Consider the following 22713-nt stretch of genomic DNA (forward strand, 5'->3'; position numbering starts at 1 on the left):
AAAAAAGAAAAAACTAATTCCAGTGGCAGTCTTCAAAATGGAACTATTTTATTAATTGTACAATTACAACTGTAGTGTAGCCTGAGGATAAAGTTGTGCATCTTACTGAGACTGCAGATCCTGAGCATACTGAGAATTTTGGAATTTTAAACTTAATCCTGCTCTTCTCAGGTTTCTTATGTTTGGTGTGCTAGGTTAACAGTTGGACTAACACTCCCAAGTCCTCCACGAAAACATGTTTTTAAGCACCACATCTACATCTATTCAAATGCTTCCAGGGATGGTGACTCAACCACTTCCATCATGGCCAGCCTAGTCCAGATAGGAAAAAACTTTTTCTCAGGACCTGTAGCAATAAGGCAACTAAAAGAGGGTAGATTCAGACTAGATACAAGAAAAGTTTGTTTTACAATGAGAGTGCGGAAACATTATAACAGCTTGCCCACAGGAGGTGGTGGATGCCCCATCTCTGGAAACCTTGAAGGTTAGATTGGATGAGGCTTTGAGCAACCTGATCTAGTTGGAGATGTCCCTGCTCATTGCAGGGAGATTGGATTAGACAGTCTTTTAAAGTCTTTTCCAACACAAACCATTCTATGATTCTATGAACATCTGACCAGTTAGCTAGATTCCCATGGGCGTGTGATGTTCCACACAGATTCTTCTCTGAATACTCCCAATATGGATGTGCTTCTAGGTCTGCATCTGAGACCTGGCAAAGCTGTTCTGGTCTTGACAGCCATGAGTGATTCCTCGTATTGCTCATATGTCAGGCCTGTCAGGGTGTGGAACTGGCCAGCAATCACCTTTGGTTTCATGTGCAGCCTAATGCACTGTGGATGAGAAGGCTGAGGATACCTGCTGCATCTTTTGCCTGATGTTACATCCAGAAGTCCCATTCTGGGCCTCAAATCTCTTTTCTGTCTGAGCATGCATCTTTCTGCAAATTAAATGCTCTAGCTGCTGCATGGTTCTCTCTGAGTGAGGCAGTTCTGTTTTGCATGGAAACATCCCAAAGCTAACCCAAAACAACATGACCTAATATCTTTCTAGTACAGGCATTGACATGAATGTAGAAGTACTGCGCTGTTCATTCTTTCTCTAATTAATGTTAAATTATTCTATTCAAAGTATCAATTAGAGTTGCGCACGAACTCTTTAAATTTCAGTTGCAGCAATTACCTTAGTCACTATGTTTCAGATTTCACCCACTCCTTCTTTCAACCCTGCCTCAGTTACAACATGTGGAGAGGAGGAATCATCCTACCAGTTAGCCCATGAGAGGATGTGTTTGATCAAATTGTATTAGGCAAGGCAGGCACTTCAGTGTTCTGAGCGAGGTCATTAATTACCAAGGTGCTCAGTAGAGACCTTTCCTTATTCCCCTTTTATGAGAGAGGACTGGCTTCAGGGGATAATGGGGATAGATGATCTTTGAATGAGATGGATGTCCAGATTTGACTTAATTCCTGACATTGCCTTCTGTCTCCCTTCCTTTCCCATTGGCTCTTGTTTTTGCTGTGTAAACATAAACCAACACTAATCCTCCAGAAGAAGCAGTTTCCCACTCCTTCCCAGTCTGATCCTAGGCCCTTCACTCTCATTCTTCTGCTTCCCCAGTCACTTGTGCTAGTGTGGCTTCATGATGGAACTGATAAAGGAATAAATCTGGCTGAAAACTATCCCACATAAGCAGCTGGGAGCTGATACCTGAGACAGGCTCCTGAACCACCCCTTCCATGCTTATGCTAGTACAGAGTAGAGAGGATCCAGCACAGCACTCCTCAGTTAAACACACCATGGAGCTAAGGCACTACATGAGGGAACTTGGCCACTGCATGTGGCCCACAGCACACTCTGTCAGGGAAACTGGGTTTACAGAACTTGGGTTTTTTTACCAGGTCCTGTACTGAGACTTCTACGAAACACCTGGAGAGCTATGAGCCTGCATAATTATTTTGTGTGCATCTATTTAATAAATATTTTCAGAGAAGGCACCATCCCAGCTCTTTTTTCTTTGTTTACTACTGAACAGTTCAGCATGGACAACGGTATTAAATCTGCAGAGTGAACTGTTTGATGTTCTTTCTTTACAAAGAGGAAAACATCTACTTATCTTTTAATTTTGATAACTAATCCTCCTTAATGGACAATGTATCTTCAGCTTTGTCTTCAGGAAGTTATTTATTTGGTTAGATCAGTTTGTCATGTCCTTCCCTTCATAAATATAAAAAGAAAAGATCATTGCATACATATAAAATTGTGAGATCATTAGTAAGCAGCAGCTGGCATTACTCTCCAACATAATCATATCTCAAATATGCCTGTCAGAGTTACCAGAATGAATTCTTATTGTTCTCTGTCATGGACTCTTGAGGCCTAGCTAATGTCTTTAGGGTGTGTTTTCATTTAAAAACTTGTTTAAAGTTGTCTGAAATTATATCAATATGGAGAGGATATAAGAAGATATAAAAATAAAGATAACTTGGTATATTGCTTTAAACACTTTCTCAATAATGCTGCCCAAAGAAATTATTAGTCCTGAAAATTCAAGAAGGTAGCGTTCATAGCACTGGCCTCAGCAAAACTGCATCTGCAGCTCAGTACTTGAAAATGTAGTGGTTTTCTGTGGCAGAGTTGTTAATAGGATTGCATTTTAAACACATATTTCTGTGAGAACAGAGTCACTCTTTAACTATGCTGCAGAAATGAGCAAAGAAATTACTGAATATAAATACATGTTATTTCTAGAGCTGATCATGCATATTCATTTTCTGTGTTTCTCTGAAGCTTAAAACAGAGTTCAGTCTTTTTCTCAGACTTGGCCTTGTATAACTTGCAGAGATTTATGATAGAAATACAAAGATTAGTAGAATGAATTATGGATGGAATTGTGTGTATATAAAAGCACCAAGAGAAACAATATCAAACAAAGGTTAAAGAACATCATATGCTGATAACCAAGGACACAGTTAACATCACTCAAAGGGGTAAACAACAAGGAATCTCTTGTTTGTGGCAAGACCAGAAGGCCTGAGTTCTCATGGGGCCACAGCACAACAACAATTAAGTAGAAAACTCAAACTCTGCTAACAGGAGGATGACAGCAAAGTTTTAGCCACAAAGATGCTTAAATGAGGATACACAGTCCATGGATATCAACCTTCCAAGAAGTATATGAAGGAATCTTTAAACAAGATTCTGAAGCATAAGTTTATGCCATAGTGACTAACTCACAAAGTGAATTAAAGCTGTGTCTAAACCCCATTGTTAGCAAGAGGAATATGAGAGGTTTAATTGGAAGTTGATAGCTAATATCCCTTGTCCCTGTGTAATGTATAAGTGAAATTGGCCAGACCACTGGGACACACACATCTTGGTGCAAGTGAACATGAGAACGCAGGAGAACAATCTATAAGATAATGAATACAAATGATCAAAATTGGTTTTGTTTAACATAGGTAGCATCTTCTTCCTTCAGCTGGTTTCACACTGATTTCTGTTGTTATAAAATTTTGCAGTGTCAGGAGTACTGTACTAATAGTATTGCCACAGCAGTTATTATTTCAAGTGCTGTTCTGTTACATGAAAGTCACTTTGGGGTTTTTAGGCTTTTAATTAGTTGGATAAGACACCACAATTGCCTTTTTTTTTTTTTTTTTAATTTATGAAATACAAACACAATTATGCAGACAAAATTATGTCATGGTTTGGCTCCAACTGACTGCTAAGCCATATACAGACTCTCACTCACTCCTCACTGCTAGGATGGGGAAAGAATCAGAAAGGTAAAGTTGAGAAAGCTTGTGTGTTGAGATAAAGACAATTTAATAGGTAAAGCAAAAGCCATGCACACAAGCAAAGGAGAACGAAGCATTCATTCACCACTTCTCATGGGCAGGCAGGTGAAAGCTGGGCATCACACACAAGAGGGACTTGGGAAAAAAAACACCATCACTCCAAATGTCCCTCACTTCCTCCTTCTTCCCAGGCTTTGCATGCTGAGCAAGATACCAGACAGTATGGGATATCCCTGTGGTCAGCTGGGATCAGCTGTCCTGGCTGTGTCCCCTCCCAACTTCTTGTGCACCCCCCTCCTGCTCACTGGTGGCGTAGGGTGAGAGGCAGGAAAAGGCCTTATAGACTCATAGAATCTCCCAAGTTGGATGGAATCCACAAGAATCATCAAGTTGAGCTTCTGACCCTGCACAGGACAACCCCCCTCTCCCAAAAAAGGCTTGACTGTCAACCACTGCTCAGCAGTAGCTGATATATCTTTGTGTTATTAACACTGTGTTCAGCACAGATCTAAAATACAGCCCCATAGCAGCTACTAAAATGAAAATTAATTCTACCCCAGCCCAAACCGACAGACTTTTACAAATTTAAGTACAACAAATAATGCTTATTTATGATGGAATATAAATGCTTACAAGCTCTTTCTGAAGATTTCCTACATCTGTTTAAACTCCAAAACCCCACCTTAGAAAGGCTAAAAAATGCATCACAAATATGAAATATGTTCATATTCCCTATAATGGAACTCAGGAGTTTTTGTCTGAGAAATGCTTTATGCATTTGGAACTAAATATAGGAGGCATTTGAAGTTATGTTTTCTTAGTCAGAAACTACACAATATGACAGCTAGGAATATTTCCAGATTTTCCCGTAAGCACTTTTACAATGTTTTTTGGCAATATTTTTGGTATTTTATATTGTTTTTAAGCTAGTGAGCCTACAATGAAATGGAGACATCATCTGAGATCTAAAGTTCTAGTTCTGATCTCTAAGGGATAAATTTGAATATCAAATGTCTTTTTTTGGCTTACTCAAATAGGAAGTGGGCAGCAGTTGTTGGATTTTGGTAGTCAGATTAACAAATGTACTTTAAGGACCAACATACCCTGAAATAAAAGAAAAAGAAATCTGAATCATGGTAAGAGAAATTACTGTGAATTCCCTGTAATATAAGAGGTGCCTTTTGTGAGAAATCTCTCCAAATGGCAGCAGCTCTTTCCTTGATTATAGTGGTTTCCCTATGCACTTCTTAATTCTTTCTTTGTTGTGCACCATGCAGTAGTATAAATACTCAGTGCCAGTTTACCTCTCTTTTAAAGCAGAAGCCACTAACCTTATACAAACTAGTTACAACATGTAGCAACACTTCACGTTGGCAAGTTATTTCCCTAATTTTTTTTAGTGACTACTTGAACACATTACTAGTCCTCAGTGGGGATATTTCTGTCTCTGTTCAGGGTCATCAGGAGTCAAGTCTGTGACTTGAAATGATATGTTAACAGTGGTGAGGTGACAGCTATTTAGTGTGCATTTTTAACTTGTACCTGATTAAAAAATATCAATAAAGCAAAGTTTTTCAGACTGCAATCTCTTCAAGAATGTCATCGGAAGGTTTAATGGTTAGGATGTGTTTTTGTTTTGCAAAACATGAAAACAACACCCTCTCAATTCACTGTTTTGGAGTAATGTCATAAATTAGATATTTGTTAAAGTTCTCCTCTTGAGGGCAGCAACTATTCAGAACTAAAAGTCGCTCATGTTTCTTAATGGTGTGATAAAGAATATCCTGGATCTGAAACAGACCAGAGTTAGCTTGTCTCTTGCTTCTCATGGTTTAGAGAAAGATTCACTTACAGCTCTACAATTCTTTTACGAAGCCTGAAAGTTCAAGTGAAAAACACAGCGTATGAAATCAAGGCTTCACCTCATAAACCAGCTGAGAAAAAAAGTAACCAAGAAGAAACATATAAAATCATAGAATCATCAAGGCTAGAAGCCTTAAGACGACCCTTAAGATCATCAAGCCCAACTGTCAACCCATCCCTACCATCCATAAGTTCCAGCCTAAGTTCTCTGTTAAACTAGATCAGCCTTTTCCTCCAATGACTTATCTTTCCACACATGGGGATGGCCTGCTCCTGAATATTGAACAATTCTTTTTTAAAAGTATACCCAGCCTTCCTGAACTCCTTTGCCCTTCAGGACTGAGTCCCAAAGGGCTCTGTCAATCAATGTCCTAACCAGACCACAGTCTGCCTGCTGGAGGTCCAAAGTGAAATTTCTGCTGGTGCTTCTCCTTATTTCACCCCTTATAGAAAACACTTATATTTCATGGTCATTATGTCCAAGATGCCCACTGACCAGCACATCACCCACTAGTCCTTCTTTGTTCACAAACAAAGGTCTAGCAGTTGGCTCCTTCATCAGTTGTGTTAGGAAATTGGTTCCCATACACCCTAGGAACCTCTTAGACTACTTCCTCTCTGGTGTGCTGTATTCTCAGTAGATATTTGGCAAATGTGTTTCTGTGACACCAGGGCCAGTAATCATGAGATTTCTGCCAGGCACTTATAGAATGCCTCATGAGCCTGTTCATCATGGTTGGGTGGTCTATAACAGACTCCCACCATGATATATGTCCTCCTGAACTTCTCCCATGATCTTTTCCCATATGCACTCAGCCTTGTCATCTTCATCATCATCCATTCCAGTACAATCAAAACACTCTGTAATTTACAGTAGTGTAAATCTGTAATGTACAGTAATTTACTCTGTAATGCACTCCTCTCTCGCTTCACCTACCTCTCCTCTAAAGCTGATAGCAATCCAAAACCAGTTATTGTCATAAAGTTTAAAAGGAGCTTTTCAACATGACTTCATAATAATGGAGCTTGACTGAAGTTGGTGTGAGAAGCTCAAGGTGCCTTGGATGTCGTGGTGCTCCTGTGCTGCTCGGCTCGGCCAGCCCTGGCACCACGGCAACACGGCGGTTCTTGGTTAGCCGGGAGCAGCAGCCCGGCAAAGACGAGAGGAAAGAAAGGACAGGACTCCTGTGAGGGTGAAAGCAACTGGGTTTATTGGATCACAGGGGATCCTCACCTCAGGGCCTGCCTCAGAAGAGACCCTGAGCACCTGAGGGACGCAGCTTATAAAGGGGGGAGGATCTCAGGGTAGGGTACAGTGAACATCCAATGAACAGCAAACAGCAAGTGGCTCTTATCATAATAGACAAACATAACAACTAATCATAAAGAATTGGGAAGGGGATTCCTGGGTCCTGTCCAATCACTCGATGCCTCTCCTGGAACCTTCTGGGTGCAGGGAGAGGCCCTGGAGTGATGGACAGGACCAGGGGGTTGTACAACAAATGATTGATGAGGAACACCTGCAGAGAAAACAGCTAATGGAGAAACCAAAAGGGAAGAACAGGAGAGGGGTACAAGGAACATAGCGTGTAACAAAGAACATTCTAGAAAACAAACCACACAACTCGGACTGACAATAAGACTTCATTTAAGCACCACCACACTTGGACATCTCTGATGATTCATGAACATATTCACATATGCCCACCCAAGAAGAATGACACCTGTAGCTATGTTCTGTTTACTGTGTCTTTATCATGGACACAGTACAATATCACCAAACAGAGAAAAGGGAACAACTACCAACCAAACAGCAAAAACTACTAACATATGTTGTGGGTTTGCCTATTTATTTCTTGTGTGTTTCAGTGAGGTCTCCTACTGCAAAACAAGTAAATAAAAATTATTGCAGTGGTCAGTAAGCCTGTGATAGGTTTCAGGAAGTATTTCTGCACCTCAACACAACACTTGTTACTTCTTGTAACAGGTCAATGTGCTGCACCAACTTCATTGTGGAAACTCAAATGTCATAGGCAAATTCAAGGCAAATGTAAAGAAATAGTCTTTCTTTCCTCATTCATCAGTTAATAAATTGATACTTTGAACTAATGCACTGAAAATAAGTGTGAATTCTGTGTAGTCTTTGAATGAAGTTAGATAAAAAGTTAAATGAGAGAAGTTTAAGTGTAACCTTTACTACTGGCAATGCTACAAATACCCATTGGTATGTCTCACTTTATCATTGCCTAGATTTTATTAATAACTCTGTTTCAGAACTTCTCTTTGCTTTTGACCCAGAATATATGCCTGAGCCAAGAATGACCTGCTTCCCTTGAATTTACTTCAGGTGTTAAAAAACATAATGCTCTTTAAACTTGGAGAGTGATACAGAGATCCTGGGAATTATGAAAGGAGTTTGATTCTCCTCTGCTTGTTCTTTGGCTTACTTCCAGCTCCCAGGAAAGCTGGATATCATTCTCAGTGTGGTATTTCTGGTTTGTACCAAACCACACTCTCAAGGGGTCCTTACTTGCAGTCTTGTAGCAAGAACGTATACTCTGGATGTGTTACCGAAATCCCATACCTCAAATTCCCAAGTAGGTTACATGTATTTGAATTCCTCATTCATTATGATATTGAAGAGTTCATGATAACACAGAGAAAATCAGGGAAAAAAGATCTCAAAGGAATATCATGTAGGCCAGAGGAATAAAACTTGTGAATGAAGTGAAAGACAGTGGGTGTCCATGTCCGTGCAGGCTGGTGAAGGAGCCCTGACCTTGCAGGTTATTCTATATGGTGTGCAGGGTGAGCTGCATCTAGGCTGGTTAGAGAGACGAGCCTCCATCATATGGAGCCCTCTCCTGCCTATGCCTGGAAGAGAGGCCAAGGGCAGGATCAGGATTGGATGGATCATCCCTTCCTCCTGCACAGGGCTGGACTGGGGATCTGCACCATCCCTTGTCCGTACAGAGTGCTATACACTCTCTTTTGTTGAGCTACTCAAAGACTGGATGCTGCTGGTCATTCTTCATTGGAAATTAAGGCACTGATGGCCCTGGAGCTGTCAGAAAGCCAGGTGCTGTGGTAGATGACTGTGCTGGAAGCTGGGGAAATCAGTATTGCCTCCATGAAATCCTTCAGAATGCTGGCCATGGGGCCCCTGTGCTGTGTGAAAAAAGGTTTCTTTTTCCCTTTCCTTGTCTAGGTAGATCCCTCTTTTGCAAGAAGAACGACTTATCAAGATTTTTGTCTCTGTTCTCTAACATGCCCTGAAGATTTAATTTAAGGAAATGTTGTATGTGTCTGCTTGCTGTAATATATAGCAAGATTCTGCTTTCAAGGAGATAAAAACCTCAGATCTTTGATTGTTCCAGCTATATTACCATTTTACGTGTTACAGTTGACTAGATTAATGCATGGCACTATACCATGCAAAAATGGTATACTTTCTTTACCCGTATGAGTATTTTAAGTGCTTTCTGACCGTTTTTTCTTACCTGTACTTGTGTTGTAGCATTTTTTGCTCTAACATAATTCAGAATCAAAAAGTATTGATTTTTGCACTGATATATGTGTGCCTTTCTTATATGGATATTTCAAATTTTATCGATGTGCCTACAATGTAATTCGAAAATAATAGCATTTAATGCTCAATATAAAAAATGTCTCTGAGATAAGCCAGGCAACGTATATAGAAATAATTAACCTTATGGCCACTAGATGTCAATGTTGCTCTGTATATGCATGGCTGAAGCATCACTGCTCTAAATCGTAGTGTCCTAAAAAAATCCGTGGTATAATTCTACGGCTTTCTAGTGCTCTGTCCTTAATGTTATACATTGAGCATTCATAATTTCTCTTAACAACTGCACCTTAGAATTTTTAAGGCAAGGAAAACACATCATTTTATTATTTTGAAGCCTTATATAATTAGATCTTTATATAAGAAGAAAAATATTATTTCTAGAAAAATAAACTGGTTAATCAATTTGTAGATTTTTGCATGGAAGATCTGCTAGATTGTTTTTTATTCTTTGGTTTGGTTAGATGCTCAAAATATTTTACAGTTTAGATATAACTGAAAAGTGAAAAACATGTCTCTTCATATGCCAAATTATTTCCTCTGACTCCAAAATAACCCTTAGAGCTAATTAAAAATACATTCAATAATTTAAATTTTTTTTCCCATCAAACCAATGAGATGCCTATTTTTCCTTCCTAGATAACGAGCCCAAAATGTCTCCTGGAGTCAGTCTTCTATTTATTCCTGCCCATGAATTAGTGGGGAATACATGTATGGTCAGCAAAGTGTAATCACAAAGGAAAATTGTAAATCATTGTGAGGTAAAAACCAGTACAGAATGGGACTCAAAAACTTTAAAATCCTCAGAAATAAAGGAGGTACTTTACCTGAGTTTTAAGAGATTGTGAGGGATAAGCATTACATGTTGATTTTTAGGTCAGTCCAGACTGTCCACAGATTTTAAAATATTTTTTGTTAACAGCAAAGGTGAATCTTCAAAGAAGATTAAATTCATGCCTATTATCTCTTATCCTCCCACTGCACATCACATTGGATAGCCTGACTCCCATCTCCTCAAGCTTCCTATAGATACTGGGGTAGCTGTGTAGTGTTCCCAAAGCCATCTCTGCCCCAGGCTGGACAAGCCCCCTGTCCCGGGGACACTGCTCCAGCCCTGACCATAACTGAACTTGCTGCAGTTTATTGGTGTCTTTCCTGTGTTGGAGAACATTATCTAGATGTAGCTAGTGAGTGCTGAGCAGAAGGGGACAACCAGTGCCTCCCTGATCTCCTGGCTATGCTTCAGGGATGCAGCCCCATATGCCTTTGGTAGTCTCTGCTGCCAGGGAATGCTGGTGGTTCCTGTTCAAGTAATTGGTTGGAAAAAGAAACACAGCATAGGAATAAGTTCTCAGCTGTTTGGATTTTAGGAATTCATAAGTGACTTCTGCATGGATTTGTGTGAAACATGTACATGCACCTGGAGAAGGGAAGTGGCAAAGTAAGAGTTTTCAGATAATGCTTGATCCTTGAGGGAAATGAAGGAAGAGTGTATCATACATAAATCCTTCAGGGCAATGAGGGCAAAGAAAAAGTGTATCATATATAAAATGCAGCATTGTACATATATGTATGTATATCTGCTCAGAAGTGCCATTTTGAGAAGTTCTGGATGCATTGATGAAAACATTAAATCAATGCCTGACAGAGGTGAAAAAACCTAAATATTAAATCATTAGCAGGTACAGAGAGTGAGGCAGAATGTCATTATGCCATAGCTGTATGGTTCATTACATACAATTCTGCTTGCTTCATCTCAAAAAGGGAAAATGTTCATGGGGGAGAAATAAGAAGACAGAAGTGGAAGAAGCTTCAGAGAAGAGCTACAAATATGATTAAGTTTGGTCTATCAGTTGGAAAGACTCTTTGATCCAGTTCGTCCTTTTTAGTGTTTGCACTGCAGACAAAGAATTTATATATTTTTCTTAGGAGGTTCGAATTGTCCTTTAAAAATAAATATTCCACATGTTCACACTATTTTTGTTTCTTTGTCTTAAATTTTTTGCAGTATTATCTTTACCTCTGCATGTCCTTACATTTCAGAACTTTTATTGTCTGCTCTCCTAAGAGAGTCACTCCATTTCAGATTTTTGTGAGATGTTATTGCTATTGGGGTTTTTTGTCTCATAATCATCTTGTATTTCAGTTTTTCCAGATTAAAATACAAGCCAAATATCAAAACCTATGTTATTTTATCAACAAAGAGACATTTTTTCTCATGAGAAACACTCATGTTTGCCCCAGTTTTTGATTTAAGAGATATGTTTGTTTTTCTTTGCCGGTTAAAAATTATGCTAGAATAGAATAGAATAGAATAGAATAGAATAGAATAGAATAGAATAGAATAGTAGGATCATAAAAGCTGGAAAAGACCTCCAAGATCCTGGGGTCCAACGTTGGACCAAACGCCATTTTGCCACCTAAACCATAGCACAAAGAGCCACATCCAGTTGTTTCTTGAACACTCCCAAGAATGTTGACTCCACCACTTTCCTGGACAGTCCATTTTAATGCCTGACAAACCTTTCAGTGAAGAAATTCTTCCTGAGGTCCAAACTGAAAGATATTTTTTTTTGTCCCTTATGTAATTTGGTATAAAATGAAGTACAACTGGAGTTTTTTCACATTAGTACTGCAGGTATAAATTACTGTAACAGGTTGTGACAGGCTAGTGTTAATGACAGGTTAGTAATTGCTAGTGTAACAGGTTAGTTAATGAAAACAGAGGGAAAATATAAACCAAATGTTGATCTCATTTTTCTCACCGCTATGAGAGATGAACTTTCTTGGTGCTAGTTTCACTACAGCTTTATTACAAGTTTCAAACTTTATTAGCAGTCCCTGGGCTTCAAACACCAAAATACTGGGTTCTATTTCTGACATGGTTTTGAGCCTGTAGTAAGAGAGCTTGCAGGGAAGGTTACCTTTCATCTCCCTTTGGGTAGCTTAAAGTTCCAAGTATCCCATTGAGGATCTTCCAGCCTTGTGTGCTGTGAAGTCTGCTCAGTCACCAGTTTGGGATTTTTTCCCTTTAATGCCGGCAAGAGCAATGTCTAAAATCTCAGCATCCCCATAGTTTTTCTCATTCCTGTGACCAAACTCTTTGAAGTCCTACTGTAAATGACCCACCTTCCCATTGGTGGACAGTATTAAAAGGCTCAAGTGAATTGTTTAGATGTAGAAAAATGCTCTAATTGTCAAAAAAATTTACAATTTTCAAAATATTCAGAGTAATCAATCACTTCCTTTGGACAGTATGGGAAAAATTATCACCATCACCTATTAGCAACTCTTCTGCTGCCTACCACCACTCTCCAAAAATCTCACAGGATTTCACAAGATGTCAACTAATTAGATATTGCCATGTGTCTGAACCAGCCTTTAATCCCTCTCCTTCCTTCTGGCTCATGGCATGTCATCTGTCCTCTAATTTGACTAACTGATCATGTTCTGCCTGATTATATGGCATTAAGGAAAATTATTAGGGGAAAGAGGACAGTGAGAGAATTAAAGCTGAGACGTCTCTTGAAATATGCCTGGAGGAGTTGTGGGAACAGTAAAAATCCATTGAGTGAAATTACATCTTCCAGGTGATAACCAGGAGATAAAGACACTTTTCAAAGACAAAAATAAGAGTTAAAATCATTTTGGAGAAACGGGATTTGGGGTCTTCCTTATGTGGACTGGGTGAAGCTCTGTCAAAGCAATGCTAAAACATGGATGAACTTTGCCTTGAGCAATCTCAAGAAGCATCTCTCTGCAATTAGTTTTTTAAATGAATGCACTGAATTGCTGTGGCTAAATTGCCTTGAATTTCAGTTAGGTATTAAAGCCACTGGCTGGAAGCCAGTCACTATCCACACTCTCAACTTAGTTTTCACAGGATGGGGTGAACGGATTTAAAGCCACCACTGCTGACTGAGAAGTCTTGCTTCTTTTTCAGTCTGCCTTGTTGCCTTTTCCAGCATGTGTGCTACTCCTGCTGAGCTTTTGAAAACAAATTTGTTTTGCTACAGCAGCACAAAGCAAACAGGACTTTTCTTTTGTTGGTTTGCTTGCTTGTTGTTTGTTTGGGGTTTGTTCTCTTTTATTATGGGAAGGGAGCAGGACAGAACAGCAAATCCACCAACATTTTGGTGGTGAGAAGCCATTAATGGGGGCAGTGTCTGTGGAGGGGGGATGAACCCATGAAGTCCAGTGAGACATAGTTGTTGCTGAGTGTGTTGAAATGGCAGATGCTGACTGGGAGCACTGAGACCTCCAACTCCCAACCCTTCATGAAGAGAGAAGAGAGAGTTTCTGTCATGTGTGCACACTGATGTCATTTCCCAGGCTTATGTCAGAAAAGCTTGCCTCTGTGATTGAGTCCTATGCCAAGGTTCATTAAAAACCTTGTTTAAACTTTTCAAATGGAATAAGACTCTGAGGTTATCCTGATCGAAAAAATTAAATTGACACTTAAGGCCCTCATCCTTTTGGACCCAAGCTTGTCTGGCACCTGCAACAACCCAATGTGACTTGAAGGCTTAGGGTTTTAAGTAGCTTTGGGACTTGTTAAAGGGGAAGGCCCAGACCCCTGCAGCCCCTCAGCATGGGCTTTGCCTTTCCTGCAGCATTAAAGGTACAGACTTGGTGGGCTTAGATGGGTTTGCTGATCATCTCACCACTGGAGGAAGGGTCACATGGACACAGAGCAGAATGGTCCATCCAGGCCTTCCTGGGGAATAGCCCAATGCAATCTCCATCTCATGGCACTGTGTGCTGGTTTGGGCTGGGATAGAGATAGTGCTCTTCACAGTGTCTGGTAGGGGCTGGCTTTGCTTTGTCCTGGAAAAAGTATTGACAATTCAGGGATGTTTTAGCTGTTGCTGAGCAGTGCTTGCACACAGTCAAGGCCTTTTCTGCCTCTCACCCCATCAGGGAGTAAGTTGGGGGTGCACAAGGAGTTGGGATGGGACACAGCCAGGACAGCTGATCCCAACAGACCACAGGGATATCCCATACCATAGGGCATTGCGCTCAGGATACCAAACTGGGGCAAGAAGGTAAGGGGGAAGTTCGGAGTGATGGTGTTTGTCTTTCCAAGTCACATTGCACATGATGGAGCCCATCTTTCCTGGGTATGGCTGAACACCTGCCTGCCCATGCAATGGACAATGAATGGATTTCTTGTTTTATTCTGCTTGTGTTGGTGGCTTTTCTTTTACCCATTAAATTATTTCTCACTTCTACTCTTCTGATTGTCTTCCCCTTCCCTCAGTGGGAGAGTGAGCATGTAACTCTAAACTGTTACATGCTATTAATGGGTTAATCTAGGAGACATGGCAAGAACAGATAAATAAAACAAGTTTTAGCTGCCGTTTTCAGTATCTACATAGAGAGAGATGTTCTTGTTTAATGAAGCAGGGCTGCATAGCAAAACTTACATCTATCCACTACAGATGCTGAGCTCATTGCAGATCTCTGCTCTTCAGAAGGTGTGAACCTGAGCTGGTACACCATCTCGGAACTGCAATTAAGGGAATTCGTACGTTTTATGGTGTGCTTCTGCTGAAGCTATGAGCAAAATAAATGACTGAATGAATCAAGTCTCTTTATGTCAGTGGAGACCAAATTATCTAACAAATTAACAATAAATACCTTGCTAAATTAAATCTTATTTTCTTCAAATAGCCACAAGGAGTGTGAATATTCAGCAGCAAGCTGACTGCATAAAAACAAAGACACATTAGACAAATGCCAAATATTACAAACAAGGTATCATTTAACATCCTGATACTCAGATAAGAGTATATGAACGTGATTCAGACTTTACATAAGCATTCTCTTTTCTCTTTGAAGGAAATCAAAGGCACGTCTCAAAGCAAAATGGTGCTTCAAGTCAAAATTATTACACTAATAAAATAGGATTTTATAATGAAATATGCTTGTATCTTTCTATATAATACCTGCTTCCTCTCAATGAGATACAACATACTGCTCACAATAGTACATTGCCCATAGCTATTTTCTCTGCTCCCCTATGGATATACACATAGATGTATGCATGCTTTCCTATCTAACATGGAGATACACTCATCCAGTGCTTTCACACATCCTCAAGGGCTTTTTCAACTAATGGAACATGCTGCATCCTTAGGCTGACATGAAATATTCAACACCTTACAGAGGTTATGCAATCCTTTTTTTTATATGTAATTAAACTACTCTGGTTTACATGGATTAAAAAATTCATAAACACTTCACTCAGTTAAATTTACTTGTACAATGGAGTCACTCCCTGCAAACACTGTATAACTTTTTCATGGTTGCAGGGACCTTTTTTTTTCTTTCCTCCAGAACAACATGAAGAGACTGATGTGAAAACTGTAATCGTTTTGTACCTTTTTTTCTTATTACAAAAGCAACAGTGTCTGAAGCAAGTTGTCTGTAAACACTAATCCAACCGATTTATTGGATGCCTTGTCCCCTCATCTGCTTTCCCTCATATGTCCTAGCTCTCATTCCCCAGCTCTCAATGCTCGCTTGCCAGACGCAACTCGGCAGGTCTCTGTCTGAAGGTTGGCTCCCAAGCTATCACCAAACCAAGTGTATTGCAGTTGAATTTTGCCAGACATTTTTTTAGTGGGAAAATGAAAATGAATATAAGCCTCTTTCCAGAACCACCAATTTTCATATGGTTTACTAGACTTCTCTTATTGTTTCAGATTTTGCTAAAAATGCCCAGTGGGTTCATTGGTTTGTGGTGGGTATGAGACACACCTGGATGCACAAGCAGGTAGGCAGAAAAACTAAATTTTTTTGGCCTTGAGAAAGCCAACCTAGAAAAGGGAAGAGATATAAAATCCTGTTCAGGCCAAATTACAGCTATTAACTGAGAGGACATGGGAATAGAGATACCACTATGGAGAACCACTCCATTGTGGACAGGTGATTCTGTAGTTTTACAAGTGCTTTTCTTGTTCCAGTTACTGCTAGAAATAGAATACAGGCTAACTGATTCTATGGACTGAACAAAAAGGTCAGAAATATTTCCGTCTCTTATACAACATAAAGATTAAAAAAAAAAAAAAGGAAATAGTAAATAGTTCTTCAAGCAGCAGTACTGTTGGATTCTGGTTTGCCTGGTATCTGATATATTTAAGACTTTACCGAGTCTGTCATAATGAATTGACTGGTAGCTTCAAAAATTATTAGTGAACAAATGGAGAGGTGAACACAGAGGTGGATAGGCAAGACAAAAATACCTCTCCTCTCCAATCTATACCTAATCAAAGTTTAATTAAAGTTTCTCATGAAAGTCACCTGGATGTGAATCCTGATTTATGCTCCCATGATTTAATCATATCATCATCTGACTTTCTGACTGAGAAGTTTAACTATTATTGTAAGTGTAGAGCAATCCCACTAAGTTTCTTGCCTAAACATCAAAAGTCCTCAGGTGCTGGTTTTCTGTGCTGAATAATACTTTAGAAATAAGTATATAATGGATTTTATTTCCTCCCCTATGATGATTTGTCCCCCATTACTAAGTTACATGAATGAATATGTTCTGTTTATAAAGAGTGAGCACAAAAAACAATTCATAAGTCAGAGACAAATCCTGAATTTGGTTACCAGAAACTCCCTCACTTTTCTTTTTCTTTCAGCTTTCCCTCTTCAGCTACATTTTAAAATCAGAATAGTGTTTATTTAAGGTCCTTAGTGACTTTGTACTGATTAAGAGTGATGGAGAGGTTATTCTGGGGGAGGGCAAGAGAGGGAACAAGCCCATGCAGGGCTGTTCCTGGACCTCAATGAAAAGACCTGACAACAAAAGTATCAATAATATAATTGCTTTAATAAGATAGACTAGAAATAAATATATGTAGTGAGTAGGTATTATATTCTTTCAGAGAGAGGGCACAGGTCTTCATACAGCATCAGAGCTAAGACTGAATGGAATTTCCTCTTCATGCTATGCAGAGCTGATCATGCCTGTGGAGGGAAGGTCTCCCTTGTCAGCCATTTCAGCAATTGTATAAAACAATAATTGTACTGTATGCAAGAAAACTAAAGTATTCCTACAGGAGGTTCGCACATTAGCTTCTTTCTACCCTTTTTTTAGATGAAGTCAAGGCCAGGCAGGTGTTGTGATCAGCAGAGTCAGGTGGGAGCTGCCTGCAGGCTCCTCTGGTACCATGAGCTGGTGGAGCTCATCCTGCATCAGTGGATGTAGATGGCACAACAGGGCCTGGAGGCCATGCTGGACATTTAGCCTAGTGCATACTGGCCTGTGCCTGCTCAGGTGTGGTGTGGGTCACTCCCTCCTCAATGGGCAGTGCTCTCCTGATTAGGTTCAATGCACACGACCCCTTGATCCATGCAGAATTTACCTATTCCAAAGCTATAAGTTGCATATTATAATAATAACACAGGGGCTTCTCAAGCCCTAAGTATGAGCCCTAACAGAGCAGATGAATCCTATCCAAGATCACTGACTCCTTGGATGTGAAGTCTTCAGCAAAGCTCCCTGTGCAGATGTGTGTCTTTTAAGGCTTTCCTCTGCACCTTCCATTTAAAAATAAATTGGTACATATGAAGTGTGCATGAATCATTTAAAAATGTCACCAGGGAGTTACATTAAAGGGTAATGTAATACTCTGTAGAAATTAGAAATAAATCCCCTAGCACAGAAAACTGCTGTACTGCAGAACAGCAATTACAAGCAAACAAAGGGAAACAATAAGATTCTTGAATATTCTGGCTGTATCTCCAAACCTAATTAGTTCAGCCTCGAACAACATCAAAGAGTGCTTCATTAATGAACCTCTGAATCATCTGTACTCATCTGTGACTGATAACCATGACTCAGTTCTACCAGTGACGAGGATGAGGTGGTTTGGTAATAAAGACATTAAATTGCCCACTATCTCCAGACTCTGCCATGAACTTGCACGGGCAGGCTGTCATCTCAGGGCCTCAGCTCTTCAGTGAAAGGCAGTACTCCTCAATACTGTGACATTTATATTTCTCATAGAATGGATCATGCATTGCAAGGAGCCTTGAGCCCAGCAGAGTCTTCTAGGTAGCCCTGGAGCACTTGAGAATGCAGAGAAAGCATTCACAGATGGGGCCCCTCAAATACTGAATGACCTAATGCTCCAGATATTTCACAAGGAAGAGATTTTGGAAGTGTCTAAGTTGTAGCAGTTGGGAAAACAGGAGCATGGTTTTAAGGAAGTTATATTTAGGAGTTCATAGGAGAAGAATGAATAAGGGGAAAGAAATAGTCAGCAGAGCTAAGTTTAAATGAAGAGGGAAAAGACTGGAGTAACCCAGGGAAAGAAAATAAAGTTACTATCAGATTATGTGGAAGGAGATTAATGAGAAAAGTGAACAGAGTTATTCTGATAGGGAAACCAGAGAAAGCTGTTTAATGAACAGAGGAAAAAACTACCTCAGACAGTTAATTAAAACAGTACTGCTCCTGTAAGATTCTAGGTAAAACTAATAACTACAGATGCCATTGTATTCAGAATTACACCGATGAAAACAGTACATTTTAGCTGCTTCTTTTCTTGCAGAGACACATCAATAATGCATACTTTAATTACATTCAACTACAGAACCTATGTATTAGAGCAGTGACACTTTGGTGATGGATAGAGACATCCAACAATTTGTCATTTTGCCAAGTACAGTACAGGGACAAGCCTAACTTACCTATGTGGAGCTGTAAGTGCTATTCTCTAAAGGAAAACTTTAATGTATGGATTAAAAAGTGCATTCCATTGAATATTAGGAAGTCCCTAAGATAAATACTAGAATGAATTCTGGCCTTCTCATCATAACTAAGATATACTGTTAGATGTATCTGAAGCACAAACAATCCAAAGAGGGACAACAAAACAGAAAAAAGCAATGATGCTTCTATGACAAAAAAAAAATGTTGCAAAATCAAAGATCTGCTAACTTGAAAATTCGCAAAAATAACGAAAATATAACACTTCAGGAAAATATTATTACAGTTTCAGGAATTTACATACTCTAAGCAGGTTTATATGATTTTTTTAATGCTGTTGTAAGTCCATCATGAAAACAAAGCTGACACTGTCTTTACATCACATATTTTCAAGTGGCATCAACAATTCTGCACAGGTTTTGTTGCATATTGGCATATACCCCTTACACTGCTCTACTGCTAACATGCTTTTCACAATAAAAGAATGGTAAGATTGCTTGCCCAAGAAGCTGTCAGGAAAAATCCTGTTTACTCTAGCATGTCATAAAATCCAAGTATAACAAACTTTTCTGTCAGTGTTAGATTTTGACTATAGCTGAATCTGACATCAGTTCCCTATATAACAAATTTTGACTGTCAGATTAGATATTTTAAAATTTACTTGTTGTGAAACTAAATTGAGATAGCAATGTTGGCTTTTCATTTTTTTAAGTATGACATCTAAGGTTAAAATTTCTTCAACCACAAGTGCTCTAACTGGAGAACAGTAACTGATTGCTGTTTGACACCTGAAACAATCTTGCATGGCAGGAATAGAAGTTATTTATTGCTTTCCTTTTCATATTTCTTTTTCTTTTTGATTGACTGCAGACAAAGACATGCTTTTCAGATTTTGCTTCTGTTGAGAAAGATATTTATTTAAATGTGAAATACTGGAGGTAGACTGTATAGGCTGTGTCTGTGACATTTGGTAGGAGAATTTCCAAGATCATCTTCAGAACATGATGGCATGCAGTCTGTGTTGGCCTAGAGACTGTCTTGTGTGGAGGTAGGAGTGTTGAAAAGTGGCTGCTTTTGTACAGTTGGGCATCTGGTCTCTGATCCTGCCTCCTGTCCTTGCAACAACTTATTGTGCTATCTTGCACAATATCGTGGAGCTTCCCACACCCACAGGTTGTCCTCATGGACTTCTGGAGTCTGATGTAGCTCAGGGCCCACCACACCCTCATGGCCAGAATCTTTTTAAAATGGCCAAAGGACAAGATGCAGCTTTTCCATTTCGGGGTGCTAATGATGCTAATTAAAGAGTAAACTGCCAGGAAAGGCTCCTTCCCTTCCCTGCTGCACAGAAATTTTGATGCTGGACAACCCAGTCATCTACAGCAGCTAAAGCCTCACTCATGATGGACATTGTCAAATGTGTTAGAAACATTGTTCAGAGAGGGATGCATGCACAGAATGGCCCCACAAGGGACAGTCAGCATGTGATACTTTCAGATCCCCTACTTCTACCATGCACTAGCCCCCTTGGCAACCTGCCAGACTTCTCCAGCCCTTCAGCTGAGCTTCCACATATGCTTCAATCCCTGCAAAGTCCAAGTCATAGAAGGCAAGGCCTCTCTTCATATGGGGAAAGCTCCATGGAGGTGCCTCATATGGGGTCAGAGAGATCCCATGACAAAACAGCAGTATGAACAGTGCTCCTAATTATTGATCACTCAAGGTTTTCCCACTCTCTGTCTGGGATGTCTTCAAAGATCTCCTCACCTCCTAGCTCACAGCTGAGTGAAACCTTTGCAGGCATTGTGGAGTCATGGATGGAGTCTGTGGTGCTGTTTGTGCAAGGAAGCTCTCCCATCAATGGAGTGTTCAGACACTCCTGTGTCTATACGTGCTCACAGCCTGTGCCAAATTCTAGTTCCTTTTAGACACATGTAAGCTGCTAAATCTAGGAAACTTCTGTGTGCAAAGAGATGTTTGGAGAAGAAACAACTTCTGAGTGTTCGCTTTCAGACAGCTTTTTGGGATACAGAGTTTTCTGACTCCGGCAACCTACTTTCCGTCTTTGCTTATGCATTTCTGAGAGAGACCTCTAGGCTATCACCTGATGTCAGTATGGAAACACTGCATAAAACTGAGCCAGATTTATTGCTTTATACCCTGTCTACCATTGAGATGTCCCAGACCAGTCAGTGAAGTAGAACAGACCACAGGAGATGTAAATTCTAGACTCAGTTACTTGTTTGTAAGGCCAAGACTTTTGACACCAGTGGAGCAAACATGAAATGTCTCTATTAGAAGCTATTTATATAAAGGAAACTTTCAGTGCTGAGAAGATCTTGAGGAAGTTGATTTATGTCAGTCCTGTTAGTCTCTGCCAGGGAACTGGATATCTAATATTTAGTTTTACTTTACTTCACTTCACTCCTCAAGTAAAATTGTCTTATGGTCAAGTTTCTTCTCCTTTCATTTCCAGACTACAAGAATAACCAATCAGACACAAATGTGGCTTTGTCCCCTCTATCAGAGCTCTGTAACATCTTACTTTATACATGCTCTCTCATCTTTCCTTGAAAGCCCATTCATGTTGGCTTTTGTTTTTGTTGAACATCCTCAATCTTTCCCTTCTACAAGTCTGAGCTCAGAGAACTTGAAGCATTTATCATCATGTGAGATTGCACTGGAGTGATGTGAGGTGTTACCACTGAATAATTTTTCATTCTCAGTAATCCATCATATGAAGTCAGACAGTGCAAGCACCACAAGTTTTGTGTGGCAGCAATAAAGTTCTGCAGTGGCAGAAAAATAAGATGAAAAGATCATATAGTAAACCTTGTAATTCTTTATTCATATTTAACCTAGAATATAAATACTAGACGGACCCCTCTCCCCATATTGAGAAAGTGAAGAAAGAGAGGTGACTTTTTGTGAATTAAAAGGAAGATGCTGGTGACTAAAATCTATTGCTTTTTGCCATCAATAGTATTCCAGACAGAATACAAATTTGATGAGGCCAGAAGTTTTGGTCAGTGAGACATGGTAGTAGATGCATGGAATTGCAGTGAGCTTGTGTGGGAAAACGACTGATCAGCTCAATCTATTTCATGTGGAGTGGAAGTCCACTAGAACAGACAAGTGCTAAAATGGATGGGTGTCTTCTGTCCTGTATGACTCCCTCCTGAGAACTAAAAGTACAATTAGGACAAAAAGTGCTGTTCTCAGGAAGGTAGAATAGTCATTCGGTGTTTAAGTGAGCAGGAAAAAAATGTGTTTTGTAAAGATTGTTTCATTCTCTGCAGCTCTTGTGGTGCAGAACCACTCATTATTATTTGCTCTGTCATTTAAGTCTAAGACAAATATTTTAATCACAATATTATTCTCACTGAAGTTTAAACATAGAACCAAGGAAGGTTAAAAATCATCTCATGACATGAATGTTTTGATATTAAAAATAAATCTTGTAGAAATAAAAGCTATATGAAAAAATACAATTTGTATCAAACAAATTTGAAGCAAACACAGAAACCATCTCGTACAAGTGCTAGAATTATCAATATCCTTCAGATTTAAAAGGACAAATTGCTCTCCACAGCAATGCAACCTAAAAATTTTATGGCTCCTGTCCACTAGGAAATGACCCAGGGAATCCTTATTGGACTGGAAGGCTGGAGTTATAGGGACACATGTTCCTTAAGGCACTCTAAGAAAATCATGAAGCAGAGGGAAGAGTATAGAAGGAA

The sequence above is a fragment of the Zosterops lateralis genome (assembly GCF_965231275.1).
Source record: "Zosterops lateralis genome assembly, chromosome: 2".
In the NCBI taxonomy this organism is placed as follows: Eukaryota; Metazoa; Chordata; class Aves; order Passeriformes; family Zosteropidae; genus Zosterops; species Zosterops lateralis.